General features: G+C 38.9%; 1 protein-coding gene across 6 annotated transcripts in view; it reads right to left on the bottom strand.

Annotated features, from left to right (window-relative positions):
• KANK1 (KN motif and ankyrin repeat domains 1) overlaps positions 1 to 23185 on the bottom strand; it is a 201550-nt gene that overhangs the window by 114551 nt on the left and 63814 nt on the right. For all 6 annotated transcript variants that reach the window (XM_087444526.1, XM_087444527.1, XM_087444528.1 and 3 more), the window contains one exon: positions 18125 to 18250. The gene's annotated coding sequence lies outside the window, so the exon portion shown is untranslated. The remainder of the gene's footprint in view (positions 1 to 18124; positions 18251 to 23185) is intronic.

The following is a 23185-nucleotide window of genomic DNA, read 5'->3' as shown; positions in this document are numbered from 1 at the left end:
AAGTTAATCTCGTGACCATTTCTCTCTCCCATCCTGGTCACTGCCTAATCCATAATAAAATAATTCTCACCAGGTACTCATCCACTTACAAAACAACATTTGCATACCATTCCGGGCACAGTGGCTCTCTGGAGTAAGCTGTTCATTTCCCCAGATTCCAAAGCACTAAGAGAGACTGGGCCACCAGGAAGGTCTCCTCCTCTATCTCCTTCTTTCCCTTGTTACTATGCTCAAGATTGCTAGCCTGGACCATCTCATTCACTTCCTGGGTAAATTCGATCATGCTTTTTTTTTAACTCACAATTTTTCTATGGCACATGGTATTCACAGACATTTCTTATTTGGTCTCTCCCCACCTCTCCAGCTACAGGGAAGAGTTTATAGGAAACTATGTATATACACATATACACATATAAGTCTGCGTGTATATATGTTTCCTGGTGTGTAATATTCTCTCACCCTTTTATGCCTTTGCACAGGCTGATTACTCTGCCTACCACACGAGGGCTTCATTTTCTTTTCCTCCCACTCTTTAAGACTCAGTGAGGGCACTTCCTCCTCCGGGAAGCCTTCCCTGATGCCCCCTACGGTTTTAGATGCCCCTTCCCTGTGCCTAGATAGTACCCTATGCATAACTTCAAAGAGCTTAACATGCTATTGAGGTTTTGTTTTCATTGTTGTGGTTGTTTATTTTGGTTCTTTCATTGATTAATCCATTAGTTTCTTTGGAGGATGGAGTCTTCAACTTCTTTATTCCAGCACTGGCCCATCTAGCATATAATAACTAACCCCAAAATGCTTGATCCATGCATGAATAATTGAATGAGCTCGAGTCTGCCTGTACATATGATGTCGATGGCTTCCTGTATTTTATGGAAAACGGCATACTTCAATGCCTCCCTTTCAACACTTGGAAATCAAATATTAAGTCTCCCTCATAAGACTGGTCTATAGAATCACTGTTAGGGAAGATCAAAACACGATCAGCAAATAGAAGGAGTTAAGCCTCTAGTAACGTACTTTCTATATATAGCATCTCTTTGACAACATTTTTATCATACACTTGTACTCTTTCCAAGACACATTTAGGCCTCATTCTTATAGCAGGATATTTTCTGGTAAAATGTATCTTAGACTCTAGCAGATGGACCTGACATACTCTAGTAATAGTACCCTGAAATTGCTTACTCCACTGCCTGGAGTTCAATTTTCCCGTATTTGCTGTTCTTAACGACTACTCATTCTTAAAGACCGAGAATCAAATGCAGTCTTCCATGGAGCCTTCCTAGATCACACTAGACAGAAAGCATTCCTCATTTTTCCGATCTCCTACGGCACTTTGGTCTCACTCGTCTTTGTATCACCCGCCACGGTGTCTGACCTCATGCATGGCACATATACAGCAGATGCTCAATAATCACCATAGCAAAAACGGTACTTTCTATATACCCTTTAGTATTTATAATACAGAAAAACTAGAAATAGAGTAAATATCCAATATCAGGGGGACAGTTTAGCAAGAACCATGGTACATCAACACAATAGGATATTATGTTCCTAATAAAAATGACCATTATATGACTTCTGCCCATTTATATAAACATCCGTATAAAATAATGCTAGGTGAACAAAACATACAAACAGAATATGAACCCTGGGCCAATTTTTAAAAATTTCTGGATGCACATTTACAAGGCAATCTGGAGTTAAATAAACTAACTTGACACTGATTAGCATTTTTTCGCTTACATTCATAGTATTACATGACACTCATCTTAAATTCTCCTACATTTAATATGTAGCCAGAATAGCTTAGCTACCCCAGAAATCATCAAAAAGCATCCCCAATGACCAATGGCTGAGAATCCTCTTAAGTGCTTTAATGTAACATTGTTATTTTAAGTCCACATTCTGAAAAATGGACTTAGAGAAGCTTTACTTGCTGTTCCATACCTGCTTTGAAACACACCCTATCTGAAGCCACCAAAGGCACAGAAAAAGCCTACCCTCAAAGCTGACCTCCGTACTCCTAGGTTTTGTTAAAAGTAATGGATTCAGTGAGTAGGAGTGTTAGGTCAAGCCAAGAAGTGCAAACAAATCAAAGAGGAAAGGATGAGAACCTAAAGAGGCAGGGAGAGAACAGGTTCTGTCATTCCATGATTGACCATCACGGGGGGTCTTGCTCTCAAGGCACCTGCGTGCAGCAATTCACTCTCCTTCCACAAACACCTGAATTTCTCAAAGCACTGGACTCACCAAATTCCAAATGTTCTAAAACAAGGAAATTCTAACAACAAAAGATGTCTCCCATCTCATAATGTATCTGACTTCAGGGGGCAGACTCCAGTGTGTTCTACTTATGCCATGTTCCCCAAGTTGTTAGGAGTCTGCAAATGGCACATATTCAATTATAACAATCTTTTTCCTGCTATTTCCTTTTCTAGTCACTTTCTTATGTGTGATTAAGTTACAAAGCGGTAAGAAGATACTTCCCACACCAACAAAAAACAGACCAGGACTAACCACTTCTTATTAACATGGCTGTTTCTTCGATAGTTTATTAGTACAAAGACAAGACCTCTCTCTGAAGGATCAGTTTTAAGTGGGTGGTTCTGTTATCCGCCTCAGAGACACAAATTGCTCTGACAATTAGTCTTCCATCTCATGGTCTAAGCATCACTCACATGAAAGTCACATGATTTTATAATACTCAAACCCAAGAGCCATATAGTGTCTTATCTGTGACCGCTGTGTTTATGATCTCCTCCATTTCGTTTCTTAGCCTAAGAAAGGAACTTTCAGTCTATATAAGCTGGATCGCTCCTTCAAGTCCCAAATCATCCATCATAGCAAAACTCTTTTATATCTTAAGCCCAACTCCTTATGACCCCACTTGACCAGAACCCGTAAGATAGGTCTTTAATTATATACTAGATGAAAATCCACCCTCTCCCTTTTCTCAAGACTACCTTCTTCCAAAGGAAAATCTCATCACGAGCCCAGTATAATCAGAAGCTCACACCTTGGCGATTTAGGAAGGATAAATGGAAGGGGGATTGGAGTCAGGGCTTTTCATATATCCCAGGAAAGTTCCCAACTGCATTGTTTTGCCAGGCTTCTTAACTCCAAACTCCATACGATGTCGCCAGGTACAGGGTGAAGCCAGGGGCGTTCACACGAAAGGTCAAGGCAGTTACAGCTGACTCACGTTTATAGTGTGCATACTTCGGGTTTAGTGCTTTATTTTCTCTGCCATTAAATATAATACTCCACCAGCCCGAAGCCTGAAGTTAACACTCACAGGAAAGCAAGAAAGTCTAAGAGAGAAGTCAAACTTAGCTTCAAGAAAAGCCATGATTGTACTATCTGGGAGCAGTTACCTTTCCTCCTATCTAGTATTTTATGTCTAGAAATCAAAGGCCTGACAATAGCTGAACCTCAAAAAACTAACATTAAAAAATCATTTAAAAAATATTTTTAAGTATTAAAAAATTTAAAAACGCTTGGAAGGAAAGGCAATCCTAAAGGCATTCTCATCTTCACTGACATGAGGACAGCCACACTGACTATGTGGAATGACCACTGAACTTAGACAAAATCCAAACAGATCTCTGGCCGACTAGCTGTGCAATCTTGGATGTCATGTAACCTTCCAAGCACTGGGTTATGTTTCTGAAAAATTAGGAGGTTTCTATTAGGATTGAATGAGACAGTATTTGCAAAATGTCCAATGTCTGGCACATAGTGCCCATTCAGTAAACAGTTATTATTGGCTTCACTGTCATTATTTACCATGTCTCCAGCAACAAGATGGAATAAAGAACCAGGATAACCAGAACAATACTTGTTTGGTGCTTTGACTATTAGCTCTAACTTTTACCTTAGACACTACCGCATCTGTGAACTGGTACCCCAAAGTCAAAATTCTACAGGATGAGAAAGCTTTTTGCTGAAATCCAGGCCCATTGATACTTCATCTGCCTCCTCAACCATGACTTCATGGAAAAAAAAGAAAAAAACAAGCATGGTAGGTTCAAAATAATTTTGGAATTTTTAAAAGAGAAAAATTTAAACACATGCATTTATTCTTTTAATTAATAATAGAACACACTTTAATACTTAATAAGTATAATACTCCTCTGTTCTAGAACAAGAGAGAAATAAAGATGATGATGACTGATGTAGAAACTATTAAGAGTAAAGAAATACTAAATGTTAATGTGGTGTCTCTCCATATAACTAGAGTCACAGGCACCAGGAACAAGTCTTACACTACTAACCTCTAAATTGGATGCCAGACACACAAGCTGTTCTCAGTAAGCTCTTCTGGCTGAGTGATCATACAATGATTAGTTATCAAAGCTATTTCAAGCTCTTCAAGATCTCTCATCACTGCAACAATAATTTATGCATTTAGAGGTCAAAGTCAGCCAGCCATACTTTCAAAACATTACACACTTTATTTGCCAGCTGGAGTTTGCACCGTATTATATCTAACACCACACCCAAATTAAACTGTACCACGAGTGGGAAGAATACAGAAATTTCTTACAAGATGCCAAGTCAAGAGGAAAATGTCCTTGAAAAAGATTCATCTTTTAAATTCTGATATAAACTCACTCTTCCATCTATATTTTGAAAGAGGAACAAGACTTTTTCTCCAGATATAAGAAACAGGTGGTAAGACCCCCAAATGAGTTTTAAAATAGAGCAAAACGCTTAGAAAGATCATTATCGCTATAGATATACATGCTTTGTAACTATTATAATCCTGCCCATCACACGTGAAATGTGCCTTGACTTCATGCTTAAATCTCACAGAAACTGCTAGCCAAAAGAGTTGAGATATAATAATAGAAATATGAAAAATTACAGAGGAAAAAGGGAGTCACACTGGAATCTCATCTAGGCAAGATCTACTTTACAAGAATTAAAAGCAGCAGTCAAAAGAAATTACACTGGATCGCCAAGGAAAAGAGGCTCTCAATGCTTATAAGTAACAAAAATATTTTATCAATGTCATCTGACTACAAGACTTCATAAATAAAATTATAAAGCCATAAATAATTTATTAAAAGTTTTGTACCACATAATAACCTATGCAAAAATAAAATTATGTTATTATAGGATGATCAATCTGTACTTAGACATTGAGTAAAACACTCTAATAGGAATACACCAGGTAGTATTTACCTTCTGTAACTGAGGACCAAAAGTTATTATTACCTTAAAAGATGTAATGGACTAAAAATGAGAGTCAAAAACCCATGAAAGGTTATTAAAAGAATGTTAGAGATATCTGGATGCCAACATTAGCCTTCCAATACAAAAGCACTTTTCCACAAAAAAGTTAACCCACTCTGTTTACAGTCAAAATATCTATTTGTCTACAGGCCTCTCTATGTGCACTGATTTTTAACAACCCAGTATTAACTGGCCTGACCAAAACGATTTGACATCAAAATGATTTACTACCTAGCAGCGTTAACAGCAAATTTCAGGCTGGCTATACCCATGTCCACAGGGAAGAGCTCACTTTAATTGACGGAAGACAGAAGCACTGATAATCCAGTTGCAATATACACACCTAATACACAGATATTGGTTTCTAAACACCATTCTCCAACAAAAGGACCTAGGCTTCTTGAAGAAGTGACTGATTCCAGGGCTAGGGCAGGGAAAATACAAGATGAGTCTGGAACACCTAGGGGTACCACTAAGCAAGAAAGCACTTGAAAAAGGATGGGAGCATGCCAAAAGGGTATTGAGGCCGATCTGAAGGAACTCCCAATAGCCCAAGTTGGAACAATTTGAGCAAGAAAATAAAATAATGGTAGTTTAAGATAAGCATCCATAGAATAAAATAACTTTCCATGAATCCATCCTGATATATATACACATGAATGAAAGGACAGCTCTTCTTTACAGAAGAATCTCAATAAATAAATACACGTACAAGGAATGAAGGAGATATAAAATCACTATTAGGCAAATAGTATAGTAATAATTATTGCAGGCAAGATCTACCGATGGATGCTAAAATCAGTGGGGAAAAGTTTGAGGAGAAACAGGATATTTGCATAGTCTTAAAGTATTTCCCCCCAAGATATTTATTCATTACAAAGAGAACAAAAGTCAGTTTTTAGTGGAGAAACCCAGGAGATACTACCTGAATCAAGTGGTCAAGATGAGCATCACCAGTAGTAAGAGAAACCGACATCAAGTAAACCACTCAGCGAAGAGGGTATGTCACCACTTTTGTGGTATTCTTTCCCAAAATGCATAACCTCAAAGTAAACTAGAAAACCCCAAATTTAGAATCATTCAACAAAATAACTGACCAGCCCTGTTCAGAAGTATCAAGATCATGAAAGACAAGGAACGACTGAGGAACTGTAAGAGTCTCAGGAGACAGAACTAAATGCAATGTGGCTCCTGGATTGGATCCTGGAAGAGAAGAAAGACATGAGTGGAAAACTGGATGGAATGCTGGTAAGGTCTGTAGTTTAGCTAAAAGTATTCTACCAACTTAAACCTCCTGATTCTGATCATTATACTATGGTTATATAAGATGTTACTATGGTTCTGTCAGATGGTTATGTTAGAGGTTAACTGGAGGAAGCTGGCTGAAGGGTATATGTGAACTCTGTACCACCTGTGCAACTTCTAGGTCTAAAATTATTTTAAAATAAAAAGTTTTAAAAAAAACTAATGGAAGAAGAAAGCAACTGTGGTTACCCATAATCTTCATTTCCACTTGGCTTTCTTTTCTTTGGGCATTTGACAAAAGCATCTTCCTCTGCTTTACTTAGTTAACCACAGAATAGCATCCAAAGGTGTGAGACGTGAGACTTAAGACACAAAGAACATCACAGAGATTGTCTCAAAAAATTGAATATGGTCTGTCTTCTGGAGTTTAGCTAAAGTTTTCAGCTAGTCCTGAACAAAACAAAGTCCTTCACTTTAGAACATGTTAGTAAATTCCCAAACTGGTCTTTCTTGGATGGTGCCAAAGAAGAGAACACTGGGTGTTCACAGAATCTGTCAATAAGCAAAAGATCTTTTGGCATAAAATCCAAAGCTATTCAAGGATGACTGCCAGCAATGGGTGGCGGGTAATGAAAGATATGTTAGTAGTGAGGTGGGGTATACAGAGGGCAAGAAAGAGAAAAGCCCAAGAGCACATATGTGCTACCAGTTGCTTCCTTGTCTAACAAAGTTAAGTTAATACACCTTGCTGGGCCGGCTCCGTGGCTTAGCGGTTAAGTGCGTGCGCTCTGATGCTGGTGGCCCGGGTTCGGATCCCGGGCACGCCCCCAAGGCACCACTTCTCCGTCCAACCCGAGGCCGAGTCCCACGTACAGCAACTAGAAGGATGCGAACCTATGACATACAACTATCTACTGGGGCTTTGGGGGGAAAAAAATGAATAAAAAATTAAAAAAAAAAAATACACCTTGCTTATAAACTTACGCAAAAGGATTTTATTATTTACATTCTATTCAGATTATTATATACGTTACCACGTTGTATGGGAATAAAAAGCATTAGACACACCCTTCTTTTCTCCTTTTTTTCCAAGCATTTACTCACTGTAATGCTCTTAGGTAATAGTGGGGAGCATCTATAACCCTAATAAATACGCACTTAAACAAAACAAAACAAAACAAAACAAGATCTCTTACTGTCCATCAAAAAGCAATATGTGCATTTTTTTTTGCCTCAGCAATTCTACTTAAAGGGAATTACCTTAAAGACATACACAAGTATACACTGATATAGGTACAAGATTGTTAACTGCTGTACTGTTTACAACAGAAAAAAGCTGAAAATACACTAAATGCCCATTAAACGAAAACCTTTAAACAAAGTACAGTACATCTGTACAACAGGGTACTCTACGGCATTTAAGAGGAAAAAGGTAATTCCAGATGTACTGAAATAGAAAGATATTCATAATCTATAATTATGTAAAAAATAATGAAATGTAGACAAAGTATATTATGATTCTACCCAAAGGAATTAAGTGTATTTGTACATATATGCACAGAAAATATATGGAAGGATGTATATCAAACTTAACAGGGCCACTCTAGGGAATAATGAGAAGGACAGTGGGGTTCTTACCTGATTTTTTTAAATAAACAGTAGAGCTTATTTTTTTAACTTTAAATTTTTTAAAAAATAAAAATAATGGATAGGTAGTTTCTATACACCAGGAATGAATATATAGAAAAGGAAATCAAGAAAACAATTCCATTTACAATTGCATCCAAAGAATAAAATACTTAAGAATAAATTTAGTGAAGGAGGCAAAAGACTTGTACACTGAAAACTACAAAACATTGCTGAAACAAATTAAATAAGACCTAAATAAATGGAAAGAGATCCCATATTCAAGGATCAGAAGACTTAATAGTATTAAGATGGCAATACTACCCAAAATCATCCACAGACTCAATGCAATCTCTATCAAAATTCCAACAACCTTTTTTGCAGAAATGGAAAACTTAAATTCATATGGAACTACAAGGGCCTCTGAATAGCCAAAATGACATTGAAAAAGAAGAACAAAGGTGGAGGATTCACATTTCCTGATTTCAAAACTTACTACAAATCTACAGCAATCAAAATAGTGTAGTAGTGGCATAAGGATAGACATATAGACCGACGGAACAGAACAAAGAGTCTAGAAATAAAACCTCACATATATGACCAATTGATTTCTAAAAAGAGTGCAAAGATCATTCAATGGGGAAGACAGTCTCTTCAATAAATGGTGCAGAGACAACTGGCTATCCATATACAAAAAAAAGAAGTTAGATCCCTACCTCATACCATATGAAAAATGAACTCAAAACAGACAAACAAACTAAATATAAGAAATAAAAGCATTAAATTCTTAGAAGAAAACATAGGGGTATGGGCCTACCCTTGTGGCACAGTGGTTAAGTTCAATGCGCTCCACTTTGGTGGCTCACAGGTTCAGATCCTGGGCGCAGACCTACACCACTCGTCAGCCATGCTGTGGCAGCAACCCATATACAATACAGAGGAAGACTGCCACAGATGTTAGCTCAGGGGGTATCTTCTTCAGCAAAAAAAAAAAACAAAAACATAAGGGTAAATCTTCCTGACTTTAGATTAGCAGCAATAGATTCTTAGATATGACACCAAAAGTATGAGCAACAAAAGAAAAAAAATAGATCACTTGAATTTCATTAAAATCATAAACTTTTGTACATCAAAGGACATTATCAAGAAAGTAAAAAGACAACCTAAAGAATGGGAGAAAATATTTACAAATCAGATATCCAGAATATATAAAGGACTCGTACAACTCAACAACAAAAAGACAAACAATCCAGTTTAAAAATGGGCAAAGAACTTGAATAGATATTTCTCCAAAGATATACAAATGGCCAAAAAGCACATGAAAAAATGATCAACATCATTAGTCATTAGAGAAATGAAAATTAAAACCAAAATAAAATACTACCTCATACTCACTCACAAGGATGTCTATAATTAAAAAAAAAAAGGAAAAATAGTAAGTGTTAGCAAGGGTGTAGAGAAACTGGAACCCTTATGCATTGCTGGTGGGAATGTAAATAGTTCAGCTGCTATGGAAAACAGTTTGGCAGTTTCTCAAAAAAGTTAAATAGAATTACCATATGACCCAGCAATTTCACCTCTAGGTATATACCCAAAATAATTGAAAACAGGGACTGAAATACTTATACATCCATGTTCATAGTAGCATTATTCACAATAATCAAAAGGTACAAAAAACCCAAATGTCCATCAACAGATGAATGAATAAACAAATTATGGCATATCCATACAATAGAATATTATTCAGTCGTAAAATGGCTGATACGTGCTACGACACAGATGAACCTCAAAAACATGCTAAGTGAAAGAAGCCAGACACAAAAGGTCACATACTGTATGATTCCACTTACATGAGATATCCAGAACCACTAAATTCATAGAGATAGAAGATTAGTGGTTGCCAGGGACTGTGGGAGGAGCGAATAGGAGTTAACTGCTTAATGGGTAGAGAGTTTTCTTTTGGGATAATGAAAATGTTTTGCAACTCAAGAGAGGTGGCAGCTGCACAATATTGTGAATGTACTAAATGCCATGGAATTGTTCATTTTTATGTTATGTGAATTTCATCTCATTAAAGATAAATACAATTAAAAAGAAATAATATATAGTTACGACCAAAATACGGATCCCCACTGAGTAACTTTATGATAGAATAGTAAAACAGCGGTACCAGTGTAGATGGGCATCTTCTGCATCCAGATGCCTCTTTGTGGAACACTCTGGATAAAGGACTGTCACCAGGGGAAAAGGAAACATACCCCAAACCGGCGACTGTACATAAGCACTGGCCCCGGGGCAGCAAAATAGTCCAACCCCTGAGAAACTGCTAGAGTAGGGCTGAGAGAAGGGTCAGCCCTGGCTGCCTTGAGTCTCTTCTCTGTGCCAACAATCCACAGTGATGGACACTGAGAGAAGTCCCACGCCCTCCTTTACAGGTGAGGAAACTGAACCACAGCTGATATACAGGACCAGGGTAGGGACTTAGAAAAGATTTACTGATTTGGTATAAAAGCTGTTTGTTACCATTTCACCAAGTTCTAGAAATTAACATTTCTCCTATTCTCTCAGTACAAATCTTCTCAGAAGTAACCCATCTGGAAGCACACCCTAAATAGCAGTAGGATCGCTTCACAGTTTATTCCTTGCTTCTTGTTCTTTTTGTCGTGGTGAGGTGGCAGCTGGGGGGGTGCTCCGGCAAAGCCATTCAAGACTCCCTTCAGCGTGCTTTACTGGCAACAGAAATTCACACCAGAAAGAGTACTGTCCTTTTAGCCACATATTTTCTGGGTCACATAAATTAACTCTTAATCTTTTTCTCAACAGGTCCTAACAATCACATTTTAATTTAATCTATTTGTTTTAATCACTTCAATGTGATTATTACAAAACAAATAAGAACTTCAAATCAAGAGGCAGCTTTTCAACACTTCTTAAAGTCAAATTGTTTCTGTAATAAAAGAGGACGACAAGTAGAACTTACGTATCTTTATCTTTTAATTCTCTTGATTGGAATAAATAGGCCACCATCAATACAAAGTGGCTAAATCAAAAGAATTTATTTTAGATGTTAAAGGAGGCTGAAAAAGAGGGACAGAAATTCTTAATTCTCCAGATTTTTATGTTCAATTTTTTCAAATTTTTCCTCATTTTAGGTGTCATTATTAAAAATTACTAATGGTATTTTTTAAATTCTAGAAACTAAGAGTTGAGGGCCGGCCCTGTGGCTTGGTGGTTAAGTGCGCGCGCTGCGATGCTGGTGGCCCGGGTTCAGATCCCGGGTGCGCATCGAGGCACCGCTTCTCCGTTCATCCTGAGGCCGAGTCCCACATACAGCAACTAGAAGGATGTGCAGCTACGACATACAACTATCCACTGGGGCTTTGGGGAAAAAATAAAATAAATAAAATCTTTAAAAAAAAAAAAAAAAAAGAAACTAAGAGTTGAAACTGTTAAATTCTAGAAACTAATAGTCCCTCCTCCCATAGCCCCTGAATATTCAAAAATATCTACACTTGAGAATCTGAGTTTAAGGGAAAAAAAAACACTCATGAATTCTCTACTTTGTTTCATTGGATCTTAAGACATTTTACAATCTCAAGCTTATTAAAAATGTAATATTTTAAAGTGTTTCTGCTTCATTTTAATCCTTGGCAGGGCTGGTTCCCATCAGAACTCTGTGTTAAGGTGGAGGATTTAGAGACTTACAAAGTCAAAAAGAAATCATAACTCCTACATTTTTAATGATCCGTCCTCCTGGTGTATGATTTACCCCATAATTCCCACAAGAAAATGAAGAAAGTTTTGAAGAACGAGTTATTCTCAATGTAAATCTCCAGCCAGCCTCTGTCAATCATGTTAGCCTTTTCCCCTGGTTAGCCTTTCTCCACCTCCTGCCTGAAAACTACACTACTATTTAATTGCTTTGTGACTTCACATTTTATTAAGAGGCAGAAAAACATAAAGAGCTAAAACAAAGAGATAAGCCCACTGCCGTAAATTGTCCCTTTAAGCAATGAAACTTGCCTCTCCAGTGTAATAAGGTGGGCACTCTGAAAAACTCTGACAAGTGCAATTCTGCATAAGTCCAGAGCCCCCATCACTTACAGAAACCCTTACAGTTCCCTGGACCGCAGTGCTATAGATCAGAACCAGGGGCAGCCAACTGCATACTTTCTAATGCCAGTGTGAAGGGCACGGCCTGGTGAGTCTCTGCCCCACTCCACACCAAATTTACCTTCTATTATCATAGACTGAAAAAAAAAAAAGGCAGAAGAGAATGATGAGAGAGAAAGTTATGAAAAATTTTATAACCTGACAGCACCCTACGTGCCACCCCGTTTCCCCAGAAATCAAACTACTTGTTATATAACCCAGGGAAAACATTTCGCTAAATGTTCGTCCTCATGAACTTAGAAGAATTTTCTCCTTTCCCACTCTACTAGCTTCCCTTTAAGTCCTCTTCTCATCTCGGTAGTGAGATGGAAATCATTATCAGATTATACCACATTCTTGAAAGTGCCCGAGCCCCTGCCCTCTGGAAGATTACATCCAGTGATTCACACAAACCGAGCGGGGTTGGCATTTAAAGCCCTGAGAAAATATCAATTAGTAACTTCTCTAAGATGTTGCCAGCCAGAAAACAAAGACTTCAAGTGGTTTTAAAGCCCACTGACGTGTATAAGAAAGTGGGTTTATGACATTGTTCAGAAAAAGCATGCAAGTATATGCGTGTGTGTGTTTGTAAAGATCCAATGTATTTCCTAAGCATAAAAAAGTCTGGAACGGGGCCAGCCCCGTGGCTTAGCGGTTAAGTGCGCGCACTCCGCTACTGGCGGCCCGGGTTCGGATCCCGGGCGGGCACTGACGCACCACTTCTCCGGCCATGCTGAGGCCGCGTCCCACATACAGCAACTAGAAGCATGTGCAACTATGACATACAACTATCTACTGGGGCTTTGGGGGAAAAAAAGGAGGAGGATTGGCAATAGATGTTAGCTCAGAGCCGGTCTTCCTCAGCAAAAAAAAAAGAGGAGGATTAGCATGGATGTTAGCTCAGGGCTGATCTTCCTCACACACACACAAAAAAGTCTGGAAGGATAAACAATAACCTCAGCAGTGGTTACATTAAGGGGTGAGCCAGAAGGTGAGATGCAAGAGTCAATTCTTTTCTGTATAACGAGTTTTATGGCTTGACTATACGACAGTGGGTATGTATTATTCTCGTCATTAATTTTAATTTTAAAAGTTAAAATATGAAAAAGAATGGTGACCAATCTTTCCAAACCAAAAAGTAGAATACACGGTCTGCCAAAGCATTTTTGTTCCTCATCTAAATGCAAGAGGCAGTTAAGGAAAAGTAGTCATTGGAATATTGACATTTCCAGGTTTCAATCGTTTTTAAAATATGGCAGACAGTATCTAAAACAAGATTGTCTAAAATATCTAGTAGGTTTAGCAGCATTAGATATTGAGCAAATGGAACAAGTCTCTAAGTTGGTCACATTATGTCCTCCCTCCTTCTGGAAGCGAGGCCGGGGTGGGTGACCCCAGGACCATCTTTCCTGGTACTGGCCAGCATGCTCATGAGGAATTTGGCTCAAGTCAATGAAGTTTCTGCATTTCCCTTTTGCAAAAGGACTACCTGAGGAGAGAAAAACAAATGAAAGAAACACACACAACATCGGAGTCCCCAAGGACTGCCATTTGAGTTGGAACTCTCTTTAAAAGAATTACAAAAATTGCAGTTGGCTGCTTATTAGGGGAAAAAATTTTCATTCATATCTCAAATCATACTTCAAACTAAGTTTCACACAGATGAAATATTTAAAAATGTGAAATGAATTCATAAAACTAGAGTGAGAAAATGTAGGTGAATTTCTACGCAATCTTGAGGTTGAAGATGTTGACAGTCATTCATTCATTCTACAATAACGTATGCTAACCACCAGAGACCTAGCTGTGGACAACACAGACACAGCTTCTGTCTCTGTGGAGTCACAGGCTAGAGGGGAAAATAGGAAAAAGAAAATAAAAAAACAATCGCATATTGATACCTGCTCAAAGGGGGAAAAACGCAGGATTATGAGATCAAGACTAGTGGAGGGGGGCCGGCCCCGTGGCTTAGCGGTTAAGTGCGTGCGCGCCGATGCAGGCTGCCCGGGTTCAGATCCCGGGCGCGCACAGACGCACTGCTTCTCCGGCCACGCTGAGGCCGCGTCCCACATACAGCAACTAGAGGAATGTGCAACTATGACTTACAACTATCGCTTGGGGCTTTAGGGGAAAAAAAAAAAAAAAGACTAGTGGAGGGAATAACCAATGTTGGACAGGATGGCCTCTCTCCAAGGTGAAATTTTACCTGAAGCCTGAAAGATGACGACCATGACAACAGCTCACCACTGATGTGCACTTCTGTGCAGAGGGTAGTTTTCTAAGAGCTTTGCATGAATTCACCCACTTAATCCTCCCAACAACTCTGATAGGTATTATGATGATGATTCCGATGTTACAGATGTAACAGGTGAGGAAGAGGCAAAGTAACTTGCCCAAGGACACAGACCTGGTGAACGGGGAAGCCAGGTGAACCCATGCAGCCTGCTCCAAAGCCCTCTCTCAGGAACTGCCTCTCTGAATGAGGAGTCAGCCACAAGAAGTGTGTGTGAGCACAAGTACGTGTGTGTGTTTGCATGTGTTTGCACACTCACATGCAAGCACATGTTCCAAGCAAAGGAAGAGCACCTGAAGAATCCTGGGGCAGGAAAGAGGCTGGCATGTTCCACGAATTGAAAAGGGGCCAGTGGGGCTGGAACACAGTGTTCCAGAGTGAATGACAAGAGGTGAGGCTGGAGGGCAGGCAAAGCCGGATCATGCCAGGCCTTGCAGGCCATGGTAAGGAGAATGCCACGCCAGGCTCAGGCAGGGCTGTGCCAAGTTGTGACTACGCGAAAGAGATCACTCTGCTGTGTGAAGAACCGACTGTGGGGGCATAATACCAAGGCACTCTTGCTTCCTACTTGGCCTATACGGAAACCACAGGGAAAAGATTCAACTACCTAAAATTAAGTATTTACTTACTTTTGAAAACATTATGCACAATTCAAAGGCAAAGGACATAAAAATTTGTAATATCTTTATAATAAAAGATATTTTACAATAATAACACTCTTTCACATCAGTAACAAAAAAGCAAACATCCCTTTGGAGAAATGAGCCAAACACAGGAACAGAAAATTCACAAAAGAAGAAACATAAATGGTTCATAAACATATGATAAATGTTCACTTGTCCATAAAACTGGATAAAATTTTTTTTTTTTAATTCTACCATCTAATGTTAAGAAGAGAGTGGGGAAAAGAGACCTCTTGCTTACTGTAGTGGTACATTTCTAGACCTGAGTACCTACACCTGCACCGCCTCAGTCTATCCTTCTGTCAAGAAGCATCGAGAGTAAGGAATCACAGTCAGAAGTCCTAGAGTACACACCCAGCTCTGCCACTGACCATTTCTATCACCTGAAGTGAGCAAGTCACTAAATTCCTCCAACAATTTCTTCCTCTGTAAAACAAGGTTAATAATACCTGCTCCACCTCCCTCACAGCTCCGTTGTGAGGATCAAGCGAGACGATGTTTGTGAAAGTGCTCCCTGAGCTTATGAAGCACTTGAACATTCCAGTTATTCCCGTTCTTACTCTCTGCTCATTATCCTTGACCCCTCAGCATCAACTGAGGCAGGGGTGGTTATCTGTGACCTTCAGGTTGCTCAGTGTTAACACTAACGATACTACAATGTCAGCACTTTAGTTTCCACTGTGAATTACTAATTTGGTAATAATCGTATTTCATTCAAAACAAGTATAATCTTTGGTTTTTAATTAAAAGAGCATGGACTTCTGGAAGACAACAGTAGTAGCCAACAATTATTGAGCACATACCAAGAGTTAGGCACTGTTCTAAAGTACTTTACGTCAACTATCACCTAGCATCCCTATGAGAGAGGTTTTGTTATTATTTCCATTTTATTGATGGGGAAACTGAGGCAGAGCAGTACAGCCATGATTTGAACCCAGGCCTCTAGCTCTAGAGCCCATGCTTTTACCCACTGTCCTGCAATTCCCTTGGCGACAAAGTGGGGTCTAGAGTGGAGAGAGAGAAACCAGTCAGGAGGCAACGGCTCTAGAGTATGAGAGGCAAGAACAAAGGATACTTGGAATCTTTTAAAAAGATGAACAAAATTATTCAAATTGCTAACTACCAATGTTGCCGAGGGCTTAGGGTCATCAAGCACTTCCACATACCGCTAGTGAGAACATAAACTGGTACAACCTTTTGAGAAGACAATTAGCAGAGCGCATCAAAAACCTGAATGATACACTCCCACGTTCCCACTGATTCAGCATTGCCATCTGAAGCAATTTATCCTGGGGAAATAATCATGGATGTGCACAAAAGATGTTCATTGCTAAAAAGAAAAACAAATAAATTTCCAACAAAAGGGGACAGGGTAGAGAAACCATTGCATACCATAAAGTGAACACCATGCAGTCATTTAAAATGATGCTGCAGGAAAAAAGGAATAAGTATTTTGTCAAGAAAAAGAAGTATGCTAAAAAAAGCCCATTTGATGGACATTGAGGGTATTATGCAAAGTGAAATAAGTCAGAGGGAGAAGGTCAAATACCATATGATTTCCTTCATTAAGTAGTAGATAATAACAATAAACAAACACATAGGGACAGAGATTGGATTGGTGGTTACCAGAGGGGAAGGGGGGAGGGAGGAGGGTGAAAGGGATAATTCGGTAAACGTGTGTGGTGATGGGTTGTAATTAGTATTTTGGTGGTGAACATGATGTAATCTATGCAGAAATAGAAGTACAATGATGTACACCCCTAAATTTTTACAATGTTATAAACCAATGTTACTGCAATAAACAAAAAATTAAAATAAATAAATAAATAAATAAATAAATAAATAGTGAGATTGGCTGAGAATGGATATTGGAGAGGGAAGAAGCCAACTAGATTTTATATTTTTAGTTCACCATATAGTGTGAATTTTTAACCAAGCAAATGAAGCGATTCTATAATTAAAAGTTTAATAAGAAATACATTAAAGTAAATATTGTCTCTGAAAATTGCAAGTAGTTAAAAAATAAAGTATAATTTTGCTTGGACATTTACAAAAGCCATAAGCTCAGAAAAAATAAAAATAAAAAATAAAATAAAAATAAAAAAATTAAAAAAGCCCATTTGTATGGACTTGGGTATCTGACTGGTTCAAGTTCTGAGTAGATTTACCAGCTCTGTGAACATGGGCAAGTCATTTATTTTCTCTGAGCCTCAATTTTCTTACGTGTAAATGGGGATAAAAAAAGTACCAACCTCACAGCGTTGTGAGAACTAATAAATTAATTTATGTAAAGTGCCTGGTACAAAGCCTGGCGGAAGCAAGCATATGATAAATGTTTCTCATTTCCAAAAATCTAGCAAGTCAACACACATACTATTACAAATATCTGTAATACAAATATTACAAATAATGCAGTAAAATTTTAACAGTGATTATCTCTGGAAATGGAATAACATGTTTTTCTTTTAAAGTCTCTGTATTTTCTAGATTTTCTTGACTTGAATAAAGACAGCAATATATTAATATTTATGTATCTCCATTTTTTTTAAGTAGACTTAATACTCCTTTCAATCTATTAAATTTCTCTAGTATAATCCAGTCTATGCATATTGTGTTTATGGAAATGGGGTACTTTTATTGATTTAATCTGAAGAGTAATACATTTTCACCTCTATTCTTCAGAGTCAAACAGCTTGCTCATATTTCATCGTAGAAAAGTCTTTTCTGCACTCTTATACTTTTGTAGATTAAGAGCACTCTGAAGGGATTATTAGAGCATAAAGTTAGGGGAGGAGAATGGATTAATGTCTCCAAAAAGCAAAGTTAAAGGAGGCAAACATTACAATTTCATGATAGTTATATGGAAAAAAGTATACCTTACCTCAATTATGTAAGGCCAGAAATTACTGCAATAAATATTTCAACTCCATGGACAATTTCCTGGTGTGGTCAAAAGATGGAAGTAATTCACTACTTCAGCAGTCCATCCAGCACAGTGACCATCATTCTGAAAGGAAAAAGAATCTCGTTGAGGGAAATGTGATGGAACAATTCTCCTTTCTTGGCTTGAGATCTACAGAAGAGGGGAATCTATTATTAGAGACAGCTATGCAGTATAGAAATCAAAGTACAGTTAAGTCATTTTCCTGTTGGGGGTGGAAGCAGCAGGCCAGAATAAAAGAGAACCCAGGATGTCTGTGCAAACGTGAGTCTCCCCTGCTTTAGGAAAAACCTAGTCGCTTGCTCTTGGGATTAACTCACCACCGATTCAAAGAAAAGGGCTGGTTCCTCACAGCCTTTCGCCTTCACTCCTGTTACTGTTCTCCTCCGTGTATTTGTCAATATGTACATAAGTCAGCTCATGAATACCTTTGATTTTTATTGTCATTTCACATTGAGACCACTACATAAGAAACACATGGCCTTTCTCTTAAAACTAGCTCCACTGAGGATTTTCTCTGTGAATGGCAGTTCCCCGAGATTAAAACTTTGGGATTATTTTCCCACCATCCTTCTCCATCATTCCCATTCCAAGATCAGTCCACCACCCCTTTCCCTCAAATGTCCTGCTGCTGACTCCTCTTTTTCACTCCTATGCCACCGCTAGTACCCAATTCTTTGGCAGCCCCACCAGTTTACAACAGCAGCCTCTAACCTGGCCTCTCCTGCAGGGCAACTGTTTTCATCCTATTACTTGTGTAACCTTGAACAGTCCCCTATCTCCTGGGTCTCAGTTTTCTTGACTGTAAAATCAAGAACTGATGTCAATGTTCTCTATTCTCATTGTGTTTTGAAGTCAGACGTCCTTGGGCTTGAATCCTGGCCCAGGCACTCTGCAGAACTTACACAAGTCATATTTCCTCAAAACTCAGTTTATCATATATAAAATGGGAATAATGATATTTACCCCTAAGGTTGCTGTAAGAATAAGAACTGTGAGATCTTGGCCTGACATACAGCAAGTACTCAACAAATATTAGTCATCCCCATCCCATCTCACAGGTTACCTCCAACTCTGAAGTTCTCTGTTCTTCTAATTTTCTAATCTGACGTTCTCTTACATCCAAATCCATGGTGGTCATAATTTTCTCTTCCGTTAAATATCAACTCCTCTGATGACCTTCAGGTTCTTCCATAATCTAGCTCTACTTTGTTTTATATTCCTCCAATTTCCAACAAACACCTTCTGTCCTAGTCAAATAAGACTTATTATGGTCTAAAGAACACAAACTTTGACACCCTCTTTTTGCACCTATCATTCCCCACGCAAGATACAGCTTTTCTTATCCCCTCTGTCAAGGCCCAGCTTAAGTCCATGGCCCCAGCAATGCCCACCTTCCAGACAACTTAACCCTCACACAGTACATTAATGGTATTGTCCATTGTTTCATGTGTATTGAGCTTGGTTGTCCAGCTGGGACTCTTTTGACTATTTTAAGCTAATTTTTCACTTCAGTGTGGACCACATTGGAGTATTTTTTGTATCAGCTCTGCAAATGCTTTTGGAAATTTATAGGCCTTTGTGCCTTGAGGTAAGATTCTTTTACTAACAACACCATTTTCATTGTGTGGAGAGGCTCACACAGTAGCTTATACCATCATTAATGACTAAACCATCTATAGACAATCTAGGGGCCTCTTCATGGAGCCAGGAGTTTTTTGTTTTTTTTTTGTGGGGAAGATCAGCCCTGAGCTAACATCCGTGCTAATCCTCCTCTTTTTTTGCTGAGGAGGACCAGCTCTGAGCTAACATCTATTGCCAATCCTCCTCCTTTTTTTTTCCCCCCCAAAGCCCCAGTAGATAGTTGTATGTCATAGTTGCACATCTTTCTAGTTGCTGTATGTGGGACACGGCCTCAGCATGGCCGGAGAAGTGGTGTGTCGGTGCGCGCCTGGGATCCGAACCCGGGCCACCAGTAGCGGAGCGCGCACACTTAACCACTAAGCCACGGGGCTGGCCCCAGGAGATGAGTTCTAAGTACGTTAAATATCTGTAGATTTTGTGTCCAAGTGAACGTGTTCTTATTTCCAAAACCATTTTATGACCAAACTCCCAGCAACAACAGAGATGAGTCACAGTGGGGAAAGACTGGTTGCTCGACTTTCACCTCAAAAAAGATGATGGTTGGGCCGGCCCCGCGGCTTAGCGGTTAAGTGCACGCACTCCGCTACTGGTGGCCCCAGTTCGGATCCCGGGCGCGCACCGACGCACCGCTTCTCTGGCCATGCTGAGGCCGCGTCCCACATACAGCAACTAGAAAGGATGTGCAACTATGACATACAACTATCTGCCGGGGCCTTGGGGAGAAAAAGGGAAAAAAACAAAAGATGATGGTTGAAGCCCCAGGACTAAAGGAAGGTTCTAAGGGAATGAGTAGAAGACACAGTGGAAAGTCAAGGGAGATGGAGGAAGACGAATGGATGTAGACACAGAGGGAGTGGTTACAGAGGCAGGAGACCAACTATGAGGCTGGAGAGGCACATCAGCCCAAAGAAAGATGAGTGATGTCAAATGCTGTGGATGGGGACTAACAAGATGTCACTGCATTTAACAATTAGTAAGGAGGTCACTGGTGACCCCTGAGAGCAATGTTCAATAGGGCTGGTACAGAATGCAGACTGCAGGGCATGGAGGAGAAATTGGGAGGGCAAATGGACACAGGCAGAGACTTTCCTGCCAAGAACTGTGGTTATCAAGCCAAAACGTTTGTGCTGGTCATTTCCTACCCTGGTTTACCTGACTTAACAGCCCAATAAAAGCACCTCATCTTTTCTTATTCCCTTGCTCCTCGCCTCTCCACATGCACAGAGCTTGACTACTGAAAATAACTGACTGCAAACCCTTCCAACCCAACATCTCTCCCAACACCACCCTGCGCGCCTGGTTTTGGTTCTCTAAGAACCTTACAGAACTATTCAACAGCTACTTGCTATCAAGTCTGAACATCTAAATTATATTTTCCTGCTTTAGGTAAATGGAAGTTCTTCATTTAACAGAGAAAAAGAAAACAGAGGGCCGGCCCTGTGGCTTGGTGGTTAAGTGCGTGCGCTGCGATGCTGGCGGCCTGGGTTCGGATCCCGGGTGCGCGTTGAGACACCACTTCTCTGTCCATCCTGAGGCCGAGTCCCACATACAGCAACTAGAAGGGTGTGCAGCTATGACATACAACTATCTACTGGGGCTTTGGGGGCAAAAAAAAAAAAAAAGAAAACAGACACTAAAATGTGTCAGATCAACAGAGCAAAAGTCCAGATTCAGATCAGATATTATATTACTACCTTTGGGTAACCTATATAATTTATGCTGAATTGTCAAAAAGATAACTTTAAATATTTTTTTCTTCCTTTGCAGTAGTGCTTGTTCTTTAAGTTTAGAAAAAAATCAAATGTGAATAAAGAAAACAGTTATAAGCACTATTAGCACTTTTTTGAATCTCGTACTTTGGTATGTATGCATGACATATTGATAAACGTAAGACACAAATGTGTAAGCATATATAATTTTTATTAAAAGTGAATCATATGGCATCATTTGTCACCGGCTTTTCCCACTTATTCTGATGGAAGTATTGTGTCACTTAACAGTCTTCTATATCTTTGTTTAATGACAGTAGAATAATCAATTTTAATAAATCCTCCTGAAGCATTTAAGTCACTTCCAATTTTTGATAATATACATAATGCTGAGACAGACATCCTTGAACACATCATTAAGTATTTGCTAGGGATAAAGTCATGGGTCAAATGTATGGAAAATACATAGATTGGATATTGTTGATATCTTGCCCTACAGAATGTTTGACCCAATCTGTGCTCCAGTGGTACATGAGCGGCACACTTCTCCACACTCCCTCTAAAACTGAGTATTCTTTTTTAAATTATCCTATTTTACAGATTTAAAAAGTTTACTTTCATTTGCATGTCTCTGATGTTGAATATTTTTTATTTTTTTGCACTTCCTGTGTATGTCTTTTATTTTTCTGCTAGAGTGTTCATCTTATTCATTTGTAGTACCTCTTTATCTATCAAGGACATTATGAAGGTACCCTAATAATGGAGAGAAGATGGTATATTAATTGGGAATCTTTGGCTACAAGGAACAAAACCAAGTCAAGTCTATTAGAGTCAGAAAGGGTCCTTATACAAGGATACTAGATATGAACTTTGTCCTGTGTGTTGCAAATAGTTTCTCCAATTTTTAATTTTATCTCTAAAATGAAAACACTACTACTTACTTCACTGCTCTATTTCCAGGATTAAAGAAAATGCAGGTAAAGTCATGAGTGGAAGAAATCATTGTTAAACAAAAAAATTGCTGTGACTAAGTACTTACTAAGATGCCTCATCCTTTTGATCCTTACAATGAGCCCATTAGGCAGATATTGTCATTCCTCTTCTACAGATAAAATGTAACAGATATCTATAGTAAAGTTACAATTAGATTTTTATTTTATGGTTAAGCTCTGCATTGATCCTAAAAAAGACTTGGTAACAGAATTATTCCCAGTTCTGTTTCTAGTACCATTTCTTTCTTAACAGTAACCCCAGGGACTACTCCAATCTCTCTGCCAACAGTAAACCAGGTTACTAGCTTCTGCACCATCCATTCTTCTAAGTTTCGCATTAGTAAACTCTCTTCTCTCTCCTCTATGATGTGCCTTTACTATTAAGTGCCATTCTGGTAACAAGATAAATATTTCTGTTTAGGAACCAAGGTCACTTTGTCAGTCACTACAAACTTAACCCCATGACAGATACTTTACTTTCTAACATTCCAAATACACTTAAAGGTTTTTCAGCTGCTTATATGTTAGTGATGTCTGTAGCAACAGTACACACTTGAACTATGCCTTTATCAGAGGTGAGGCAGCACTGTGCTGCATAAATATTTTATGTACAGCTTGTACTGAAATTCTAGATGAAGAGGCATTCACAGACCCTC

The sequence above is a fragment of the Ceratotherium simum genome, chromosome 20 (assembly GCF_057802395.1).
Source record: "Ceratotherium simum simum isolate JZ-2026a chromosome 20, ASM5780239v1, whole genome shotgun sequence".
Taxonomy (NCBI): Eukaryota; Metazoa; Chordata; class Mammalia; order Perissodactyla; family Rhinocerotidae; genus Ceratotherium; species Ceratotherium simum.
The sequence above is the reverse complement of the archived record's forward strand: the minus strand, read 5'-3'. Positions and strand labels throughout refer to the sequence as shown.